Below are 12,004 nucleotides of genomic sequence, written 5' to 3'. Positions count from 1 at the left end.
AAACATAAAAGGTTCAGTTCGGTTTCAGTAAAATTCGGTTACCATCGCTTTTGTCGGGTATGATTAATTTCGATTATTTTTCTGGTTAAAGGGTTCGGTCTTTTATCAACGTTTCAATATGACTATTTAACATACAAGTCGTCGAAATCGAGTCTTGCAAACTTTCACCACCCCCACCGCTGCATACCACTCCTCGCTTACTTTGAAAAACCACACTATTGACACAAACCGGGCTTGAACCGTTTGTTGTTAACTTCACCGGTCCAAACCTAGATACATATTACTCAATTGATTAACATAATAGTTTGAAAAAAAAATTTCTTTAAAAAAAGGAATACTTTATGATATAAAATAAAATAGAAATAAATATATTACCACTTGGTTTTTTTTAACGGAGCCTGGATACTTCAATGTAGTAGTCCAACTAAGACAACCATAAATTCTTCTAATTGATAATAGTAATCCGAATCCCCCCCAAAACGGATCTAATTGCACTTCACGCTCCAAAATTTTGATGATGAAATGAATCTTTCGTGGGCGAAACAGAGGATATCTCGATTGGGGAGAAAACGGGGAAATCCCATATGACCAAATATATCTGACAAGTCGCACTATATGTCAAGCCAAGATGCATCTTCCTCTCCAGGACTTCGAAATGGTACTTTTGGGACACCAATAGGCATTAAATGAAATAAAAAAGAACTAAGTACTATATTTTACTTTGATGTGGAAACGTAACAAAGCCTTTCTTTTTCTTTATAATATTGTACTTTATCCTAATCAGATTTTATTCAATTCATAAGATTTTATTCATCATTTATGAAAATTTGATAAAGAAAGCAAGAAAAAAAGGGAAAATTATTACGAATAGTGTCCTCTAATGATGAACAAGTATGGGCACATTCGCTCATAGAAAATGGCATTCACTTCCCCATTGCGTATTGGTACTTATCGAGTATAGAATAAATCTGCTTCTCTTTGTTCCTACGAACAAAATTGTTCCATTATTACCAACAGAATAGAACAAATATGAACCCTTGCGTTGAAATAATTTACTAAAACTAAATAGGGGGGTCCATAACATAGTCATAGTATAGTCTTTTACAATGCAATAAAGTTACATAGTGTCTTTTTTCTTTCATAAAGGGGTATTTCCATGGGTTTGCCTTGGTATCGTGTTCATACCGTTGTATTGAATGATCCCGGACGGTTGCTTTCTGTTCATATAATGCATACAGCTTTGGTTGCTGGTTGGGCCGGTTCGATGGCCCTGTATGAAATAGCAGTTTTTGATCCTTCTGACCCTGTTCTTGATCCAATGTGGAGACAGGGTATGTTCGTTATACCCTTCATGACTCGTTTAGGAATAACCAATTCCTGGGGCGGTTGGAGTATCACGGGGGGGACTATAACTAATCCGGGTATTTGGAGTTACGAAGGTGTGGCTGGAGCGCATATTTTGTTTTCTGGGTTGTGCTTTTTGGCAGCTATCTGGCATTGGGTATATTGGGATCTCGAAATATTTTGTGATGAACGTACAGGAAAACCCTCTTTGGATTTGCCCAAGATCTTTGGAATACATTTATTTCTTGCAGGTGTGGCTTGCTTTGGTTTTGGTGCATTTCATGTAACAGGCTTGTATGGTCCTGGCATATGGGTGTCCGATCCTTATGGGCTAACAGGAAAAGTACAATCTGTAAATCCATCGTGGGGTGTGGAGGGTTTTGATCCTTTTGTTCCGGGAGGAATAGCCTCTCATCATATTGCGGCAGGGACTTTAGGCATATTAGCAGGTCTATTCCATCTTAGCGTCCGCCCGCCCCAACGTCTATACAAAGGATTGCGTATGGGCAATATTGAAACTGTCCTTTCCAGTAGTATCGCTGCTGTCTTTTTTGCAGCTTTTGTTGTTGCCGGAACTATTTGGTATGGTTCAGCGACTACTCCCATCGAATTATTTGGGCCTACTCGTTATCAATGGGATCAGGGATACTTCCAACAAGAAATATATAGAAGAGTCAGTGCTGGATTAGCCGAAAATCAAAGTTTATCAGAAGCTTGGGCTAAAATTCCTAAAATTCCTGAAAAGTTTATCAGAAGCTTGGGCTAAAATCAAAATTGCTTGTTGAACCCTGTGAATTGTGTGAAAGTAGGATACTCCAAATTCGGGAGTCAAAAAGTTTTATAAAACGTTCTTGGTGGAAAAAAATGTGAATGAAAGATCCCACTGAATTGAATTGGGTCCAGGAATCTAAGAAATAGTGAGAATTCTTGATCTCTCTCAATATCTCTCTCAATTCTAAAATCCAGGACTTGAATTCATGTCCAGTCATTAAATTCCTCCTGATTTATTAGAACTAAAAGAATTCCATTTAAACATCTCATTGCTTTAGTCAACACATCCGTTAATCAATGGTATTTTCGTAAATAACATCTCAAAATTTTCAGGTCCACAAAATAATAAAGCAAAAGACCTTTAACTGATCTCACAAGGCGCCACGTGTCCACCCAAATCGGATCTAAAACGATCCTACAATCCATCAGGATCGGCAATCCGCCCCAAACTAACTCCCAGCCCGTATATAGATCTCCTGAATTGCATCCCAAGTGTCATCCGACGTGTCATTCTTCCCGCCTTTGATATATCCACGTCAGCAAAAACGAATAATAATATCTTTCTTGCTCTCTCTCTACGATCGGCAATAGATACGGTTATTTATTATATACGAAACTCCTTTTACTTTATTAGACACAACCGAACAAACAAACGCTATATATTAATAATCTGCATCTCAGATATGACTTAGTTATTACTTATTATTCATATTCAGATTGTGTCATCTCATCGATGAATTCAATCGGATTAATCAACGGTCATGATTTGCTGCTGTGAGGTGACTTGAGTTTTGTGGATTTGAGCTTTGAGATTCCGGAATCCACGGTAATGTGATTATTGTTGACTAATGGAGTCAAATTGAAGTGCTATGGACGTTTGTGATGGATTTTGTTGAGTCTAATATGAATATTAGGGCTTCTTTTGGAAGTAATATTGTTTTAATTGGTTATTATGAGTATCATGAAAGTTTGAATTTAATCTCACAGGTTTTATTTTGGTTATTTATTTTAACGTGCTAATTGTGTGAATCAAGTGGTGTAATTATATTTACAATTAATGTAATTATGTAATTACATCGTAGTGTACTTACATTATGTTGTACATATGACATTACATAATTTTCACAGTTAGCACGTTAATTTAATTTGTATTTGATTCAAACATATTTTTTTAAGTAAGTTTGTAAAATAAAGGTTTTCAGTAAATTGATATGTGTGTGAAACTTTGAATATTCAAGGGGGGAAGCTTGGATTGTGGCTCGAGGTGGCTACGGCCGCCCCCGTTTTCTTCTCAGGAGTGTAAATTTATGCGATTTCGTCCGAAAGTTTTTATACGTTGTGTAAATTTACCATTTTCGTCTGAAAATTTTGAGCCCGGTCATCCGGTTTATGAAAGTATGGAAGTTTTTATATGGTAGCTCTTGTTTTTATATGCAGTTTGAATGTTTGAAGATGATAGATGCATGCACCTGCTTTGGGCTTTGATTGGTTGATCTTGGCAGCTTGTTACTGTTTATCATTAAATGACCTTCATGTTTTTTGAGTTTTTGTTTTGTTTTGAGGAAGTTGTTGGATTTATTGTTTGAGAAAGATCAAACTTTGATGTTAGATAAGTTTCTACATGTAGGTTGATGATGAAATCTCTATGTGTATGTGATATGCTAATTATTTGTTGCGGATTAGTCGTTATTGGCAAGTGTTTTTGGATGTCCTCTAATTCTCTCATGTTGTTTATGTAGGATTCTTTGAAGTATTTCTCAAAAAAGCTTTATAATTTGGAGAAAAACATTATGCTTCACATTTCAACCGAGAGAACTTGTTTTGATTTCCCAAAATCTATTTGAATATTGTTAATGGGGAGTGTTGGGATGAAAACACATGTTGAGGCATCTAAAGGGTTGGCAGAAGTTAACCACCATGACCGGGTTGACTTGAAGGAAGTGAGAAACGAAGCCCAGTTTGATGATGGGCAAGGAATGTATGTAGAAGATGAGTCAAGAACTAATGAGGATGTGAATAGTGTTAGGCCTGCAGAGTTGGGCCAGCCCAATGGTGCTTTACATGGACAACAGCAGCAACCTCAAGGATCCGCGGTTCAGTGGGAGAGCTTTCTGCCTGTTAGGTCTCTCAAGGTTCTTCTAGTTGAAAATGATGATTCGACTCGTCATGTTGTTAGTGCTCTGCTTCGTAATTGCAGCTATGAAGGTTTATAACTATTTACCTTGCTAATAAATGCTTTTGCTACAATATAGTATAATAAATATGTACACTAAATGGAAAAACCTTTTATATTGTGGATGCAAATCATGATTTACTCACAGTCACAGTGTCAGTTAATAAAATAAACTCATCACATGCATCATATCATCATAAGTAGTTTATTCAAGTCTTTCTTTAGTTTAACATCTAGAGGGGCAAAATAGACAATTAGCCATATTCAATGTCAATATAAGCTATCAAACAGTCCTAATGAATTGTGTTAAGACCTCATATCATGCCTTTTAGTATTTAAAACTGGTATCATATCAGCCTTTAACAGTCAAAAAAGGTCTTTATAGTCAACCACCTCTATTTGACTTATTATGCAATCATTTTATCTTTCATAACTTATGCAAGTCTTTCTTTTCTTTGACATTTTGAGGGGACAATAGACAAATGCTCATATTCAGATGTCGATATAAGTGATCAAACTGTCCTAATGATTTGCATTAAGACCTCAGATCATGGCTTATAATATTCAAAAACTAATATTAATATCATCCTTTAACAGCCAAAGAAGGTCTATATAATTAACAACCTCTATTTGACTCATTACACAATCGTTTTATCTTCATAACTCATGCTTATGAGGTGAAACTAACAATTCTTACTAGATGCTAACTTTATTAACATATAATATTTTCAGTTACAGCAGTAGCAAACGGTGTAGAAGCATGGAAACTGTTGACTGATCTAAACAAGCAAATTGATATTGTTTTAACCGAGTTAGTGATGCCCTATTTATCCGGTATTGGTCTTTTATCCAAGATAAAGAACCATGTTACTCGCAAAAATATCCCAGTGATAAGTGAGTGTATCTTTCCCGTTCTTGAATTCCTTACAGTTTCTTCAAGAACTTTTTATTTTTACAAGGTTCTCATATCTTTGAGTGTTGTGTTTAATGAGTTTAACGTGCAGTGATGTCATCTGATGACTCAATGGGTATAGTCTTTAATTGTTTATCCAGAGGTGCAGTTGACTTTTTAGTCAAACCTATTAGAAAGAATGAGCTTAGAAATCTCTGGCAGCATCATCATCATCATCATCATCGTACTCAGTATATCCCACCAATAGCAATGCTATGGTAGGGTCTGAGGAGGGTAAGATGTAGACAGCCTTACCTCTATCCCATAGGGATAGAGAGGCTGCTTCCGGTGAGACCCCCGGCTCGATAGTAGTTTTGCATCAAGCCTTGGACATAAGGCACATAGCACTCAATCATCAGGACACCGGCTGATCGGTGCATGTGCCCTTGTCTTTCGGCTATCAACGCCACCACATGATGCCTGATTAACCTTCCGCCACTTTTAATGTTATTTTCACGAGATTAGTAAAATAACGTCAAAATTAGTGCAATTTTACTTTTGCCCACCCGAGGGTTCACACATATATACATTATATGCGCGCACCGCAAGCAGGGCGTAAAATCTCTGGCAGCATGTCCGGAGGAAATGCCACAGTGTGAGTTAATTTAGTTTCTATGGTTTTATGTATCATTATAAACCGACCCGTTTTTGGACTTCAGCTTCAGGTGTGTCGGATTTCATATGTTAAACTTTTTTATATGCTGGAGTGATCTCCAAATGCTTATCTGTCCATGTCAAATTTGAGAAAAAACTTTCACTAATAATCTAAAAAATGTTCCTTTTGTTTTGCTTTAATTTCTCATATTTTCAGCAGTCTAGCGGTAGTGGGAGTGGGAGTGAGAGTGGTATACAGGATCATAAATCTACAAAATCAAGAAGCATTGAAGAGTCTGATGATGACAGTGACAACAGCGGTGAAGATGACGGAGTCAGCATAGAATTGAATGCTAAGGGCGGGAGCGATAATGGAAGTGGAACTCAGGTAATTTTTCAGTTTCTTTTATGATTATCAAAACTTTACTGTTATAATAATAATATAAGTCTTTAAAAGGTTACATGCATAGAACAGGCAACGTTTAACCCGTTTGACCCATTCTCTTTCTAGTTAAACCTTAAATAGGAGATTCAAGTAGTTATGTGTTCACTTAATTAACTGTTTTATTTGTGTTATTAAGAGTTCTTGGCCAAAGAGGGTTGTAGAAGATGATAGCTCTCAAGCAAATATTTTGTGGGACCAAGTATCAAATTCTCATGATATCACTTCTGCTCACGTTGCAAGGCCTGAAACATCTAAACTAGGTAATACATTAGTCTTTCTTTAATTTTAGAGTTAATTACCAGAAGGGAAAACAATTTGTAGGTCATTTATTGGTTTCTCAGTATAAAAGTAACATTAGTTTTTTTAAAATTAAATGTATATTCATCCCCATTAGCTAACTAAACTATTTTTCCAAAACATGCCAGTGTTCAATATATATAAGCATTATGGCACAATTATATTTTTATGGCTGATTTTGGAATGAGTATTTGATAAATTGTTTATGAACCCTAACACTTTTATCTACAACTGGAACCTATAAAGTTGTTACTCAAGTTAAATGCATAATAATAGTGTAGAGGTGGCACAATGAGTGGATTGAGCAATGTCAAAACAGGTTTGGGTCTGGGTCGGAGCCAGTAAATATCCGAGTTTCGGAAAATTCAAATTAGCCTATTAGCTAAACGTTTATGACTTTTACAGATTTTGACTTGTTAGTCGGTAAACGTAACCTATATCAGAGCATTCATAAGTAAATTGATGAAATTTGTCACCTCTAGAATACCAATATAAGTAAGTTTTATGATTAAACATATCCCACTTTGACTCATTTGTAAATTGTAAGTAAATGGTTTGATATTATATTGCCACCTCTATAATTGTGTTAATATCTTGTTGTAGAAATTATTGAAATGGGAAAAGACTTGAAGATTGGAGTCCCTAAAAGTTCAAGTTTTGAGGTTGAAGACACAGATAAGAACAAGACTGACAAGTTTTGTGAGTCAAACATGAAGAAAGCGGGTGATAAGTTAGATATCGGTATGCAACTCGGTTGTGAAAATGGTGCACCGAGGATCGAACCGGTTGGTGCCACCAAGACAAGTAATGCTCACAAGGAAACCCCAAAATCAAAGCACTTGCTTAAAAACATTAATATTGAAGATAAATCTGTATACTATTCTAAGGAGTCACCCGCTCTTGAGCTCAGTTTGAAGAGGACTGGAGATGTGGATGATGCTGATGTTAGTACCCAAGGACGAAATATCTTGAGGCATTCCGGTCTATCAGACTTCTCAAGGTATGTTACGGGTACATGTGTTGGGCGGGTCGGTCAAAATGATTCGGGTCAAAACATTCGGGCCAGTTGATAGGTCAACGATTCAAGTCAGATTGGGCTAAAAGATTTGGGTCAAAACGATTCGAGTCAATATGATTCAAAAAGATTCGGGTTAAAATGGGTCAAAACAATTTGGGTCAAAATGATTCGGATCAATCAATGGGTCAAAAACATTTGGGTCAAAAGTGATTCGGGTCAGTTAATGGGTCAAAATGATTCGGGTTAAAATGGATCAAAATGATTTGGGTCAGCCAATTGCTGGCCTACAGGCTACAGCTTTCAGTTTACTTTTAGTAAGAGAAGAATTACATTACTAGAACTATATTACTACAAAAATAATACATATATATATATATATTAATAAAGCTGTTTAGGAGGTTACATACATTAAAATTAGTTTACCATTTTGACTAGTGTGTAAACAAGCCAAGCAACTCATGAGCTATTCAAATTGAGCCGAGCAGCCCGAGCTTAAACAAGTGTGAGCCTGAGCTTCACTTATTGAGCTTAAGCTGGCTCACGAGCCTAAACAAAACCTATTTTTCATATAACTTATATTTAGTATGTTAGATATATATATATAAATATAATATTTTTATTATTCTTATATATAAATTTATGATAATAGTAAGTAAATAATTATTATATTATTTTCAAAAATTTTAGTTACAGTTTTATATAACTAGCTGTATGTAGATTAATTAATAAATAATAAACGGCTGAGCTCGAGCCAGCTCAAGCTTAAAAAACTACTCACGAGCCGAACACGCGCTTATGTTCGGCCTGTTTCGTCTCATTTACACCTATATTTTTTATGTTCTAACACTCATTGTTATGCAGATATAACACAGTATCAGACGCTAATCAAGCTCCAGCCGGGAATGTCGACAGTTGCTCACCACCTAATATAAGTTCGGAAGCAGCAAAACCAAATAACAACTCAAAACGGAACCCCTAACAACCGTTCAAACGGTAGTGACGACATGGGGTCCACCACCAACAACGCCTTCACAGCCAAACCAGACGACAAACAACCACCCAACAGCTCCACCACCGTCGCTGTTAATCGCCATACACCCCCCCTGCAACCCCTCCTCCCCCGTGCCATTGAAGGCGACCCGGTCAAAACAACCGTGGGACCACCCAAGGCGGTCCAGCAGCAGGTCCAAGTCCGCCACCACCACCACCACTACCACCATCACCACCAACATGTTCATAAACTCCAGCAGCAGAAAATAGTGGATAGTGATGATGGGTCTTTGAGAAACATGGTGTCTAATATTTTGACAGTTTCAGCAGGGGGAAATGGTGGTAATTATGGTAGTGGGTCAGGAAGTAATAATAATAAGAGTAATGTTGAAAATGGAGGTAAGGTTGAGAATGAGAATGGTGTTGGTAAAACGTTTAATGGTGGGGACGGGAGTGGAAGCGGGAGTGGTGTGGATCAAGAACGTTTGGCTCGGCGAGAGGCTGTGCTTAATAAGTTTCGACAGAAGAGAAAAGAAAGATGCGTTGAGAAAAAGGTATTCATGTTCTTTCAAAATCATAGTCCACGATTATAAAACGGGCATTTTTCATACCGAACTATTGAAACTACTTTATAGGCCACCAAAGTACATATTCAACTCTTTTATACCAAATTAGGGGGAAAACAGTCTGGATGACAAATATAACACCAAACTTTTTGAAAATGAATAAAAACTAATTAAAGTATTGATTACATCGAAACAAAAGGCATGCGGGCAACAAGTTGCGCCGCTACACCTTTTTGAATTGCAAAACCCAATCTTTTAAAAACTACATTGGCTGATCTTGGAGTCATAACATTACTATACATGACCCGTTGAAAATCAAAAGATTTTTCTGTGTTGTAAAGTTTTTGGAAATCAAATGGTTAAAAACTGGAAGGAAGTTTTTGTCATTGAACATATTTTTGTCTAATTTGGTATAAATTACAAAGTTAGATACATACTTGTGGCCTATAAACTAGTTAAGTAATTGCCTTGCCTTAAAAACTTAAATAGTTAAGCTCCCCTTTTACATTATACCGTAAAATAGATATTTTGTGAAATGGGAGTACAAATTTGTCAAATTATATGAAAAAAATGGGGTAAATAGGTTCTCTTGTATTTAGCTTTATATAATCATTTTCTCTTTGTTAGAACTTAAAACGAATGTTTTCATAACCAGACTGGTCTTCTGGTCAAACTGGTGGAACCAGTTTTAATAACAGGATTGCATCATAAATAGTTTAATAATCAAAAGTATATATACATAACTGATTTGAAAAAAAATGTGGAAGTATTTTATCTTTTTGTATGGATTAACAATGTTTACAAAATAAGAAGCCTGTAATAAATAAATTGTGGAGCGTGAATTAGTGAGTGAGTCGGTAAAGCCGTGAAGGAGATTTTGGAAGGAAAAGAAAATAAAATTATAAAAAATTTCAAATTCAGACTAACTACTCGGTGTGATTCGCCAAGTGAACCATTCGGAATGGTTCAAATAAAGGCGGATCAAATAGACTCAACAGCACTGGTTATGTAGGGTCCGATCTGAAAACGTTGTTCAAAACTCATTATTTGACCTCTAAATAATCAATAGCTGCCGGATGTGACAATGTTGAGTTAATTTTCTTACCAATTTACCCTTTAAATTTGTCAAAGAACAATCTCTTCTATTAAATTTCCTCAAATTGACAAATTTTTGGTTTTGAAGGTGAGGTACCAGAGCAAGAAGAAGCTAGCCGAACAATGACCGCGCGTTCATGGGCAATTTGTTAGACAAGCAATCAACAATGAGGATGCAGATTCGTGACGTTGACTTTGACTTTTTACTTTGACTTTGTTTTTGATGTTAAATAATTAAACAAAGAACTTGAAGGGTACATCTCAGGATACACAGGACTGCAACAAATGATTTTAGAAAGATGATTTTCAACGGAACTCGATTTAAAACGTAGTCCCGTGTTTCTAGCATTAAGGTTTTTTTTTTTTTTAAATAATGTTTTAGCAGTTCTTGTTTGTATGCAGTTTGTTGCTTTGATGTTCTTGAACATTTGTCCAAGTTTATCTTTTATATGAGCAATTTGCCTTGATCATCCATTTATATCTGATCAAATATGCATTCTTAAAGCTTAACCCGTTGGTGCCGGGGTTGCAAGGATGAACGAGATACGGAGAAGGGAAGATGGTACGTTTGGCATGACCATAGTAATTTCATATAACATTGTGTGCTCTTTTTATCAGGTTTTTATACATGTGTAATTGTGTTACTTTTGTGACATTAAAGCACACTTTTTTTTTAAATTCTGAAATTAGAGCATTTGGAAAGGGCTAATCCTCAAATTGAACATATTTATGAGTCCATTTAAAAAATAATGATGCATTAATTGACTAATTAATAGTTTACTAAAGTAGTCACTTCATTTAACAGTGGAGTTCATAATGGAACATATTTATGTAACTAATAAATACTATAATTAAAAAAAGTGAAAATCCTCAAAATAGTCGTTTTTGACCACGGTTTTCCAAATATAGTCAAATACCAAACAAAATACTTAAAACTAATTAAAAAAATTCCGTCATATTCGACTAAAAACATTTATGATCCGACTGAATTTTTGGACCTTTAAAATTGCGCCACGTGTTAACGTTTTAATGGATCCAACTGAATTCTTAAAATTTCATCGGATCCGACAGAATTTTAGTGGGCCCGACTGAATTTTCATCTTCTACTTCTCAAACCTTAAACCTCCATAACCAACCTCCATCTACATCTTTCTTATTTATTCACAAAATCAAGTAAATCAATTGTGCATCGTGGTTTTTCGAGGAGAACACAACTATAGTGTTCAATTTCACTCTATAACTCTAACTCAAAATCAAAAATCCTGAATTAAAAAATCTAGGGTTCATTGGACAAATTAAACAGTCGTATCTGAAGGAGGCATGAATTTAACTGTCGGATCCAACTGTCTTTTTCTCTGACAGTTCGTCCTGCTAATCGAGCAACCAAAACCTTAAAACGTCGAATCCGACTGAAGATGAGGCTATGTGGTGCGTCGTGACTGGTTAAAAATTACGTCAGGTCAGTTTGTGCTTTGGTCGGATCCAACTCGAAAACATTATAAGTTTGGAAATTTGTTTTGGTCTCCGGCTAGAATTGGAAAAAGTTGTCCAAAAATGATTATTATAAGAATTTTACATTAAAAAAATCACAAAAGTTTTATTTTGTCTTTATTTTACTTAAAAGTACATTAAAAAAAAAGATATCAGAGCTGTACCTTATGTTATATCAAAAGGGTACTTTGCAGAAATAACATTTTAGCACCAACATGAACGATGGGTGCACATACATCCTATTTATTTAACCGTCCCACTAATCCAT

The 12,004-nt window shown here is 35.7% G+C and overlaps 1 pseudogene across 1 annotated transcript; it reads left to right on the top strand.

Annotated features, from left to right (window-relative positions):
• The first annotated feature begins 3,530 nt into the window (after positions 1-3,530).
• Positions 3,531-10,686, top strand: LOC143637610 (two-component response regulator-like APRR3; annotated as a pseudogene). The gene is made up of 9 exons (XR_013154459.1): positions 3,531-4,320; positions 5,021-5,182; positions 5,293-5,383; positions 5,793-5,835; positions 6,055-6,222; positions 6,416-6,539; positions 7,180-7,576; positions 8,456-9,138; positions 10,334-10,686. The product of XR_013154459.1 is annotated as a two-component response regulator-like APRR3 (transcript).
• The last annotated feature ends 1,318 nt before the right edge of the window (positions 10,687-12,004 follow it).

The sequence above is a fragment of the Bidens hawaiensis genome, unplaced genomic scaffold (assembly GCF_021521415.1).
Source record: "Bidens hawaiensis isolate Kalapana, Puna unplaced genomic scaffold, B.hawaiensis_p1.1 tig00008374_1, whole genome shotgun sequence".
NCBI lineage: Eukaryota > Viridiplantae > Streptophyta > Magnoliopsida > Asterales > Asteraceae > Bidens > Bidens hawaiensis.
The sequence above is the reverse complement of the archived record's forward strand: the minus strand, read 5'-3'. Positions and strand labels throughout refer to the sequence as shown.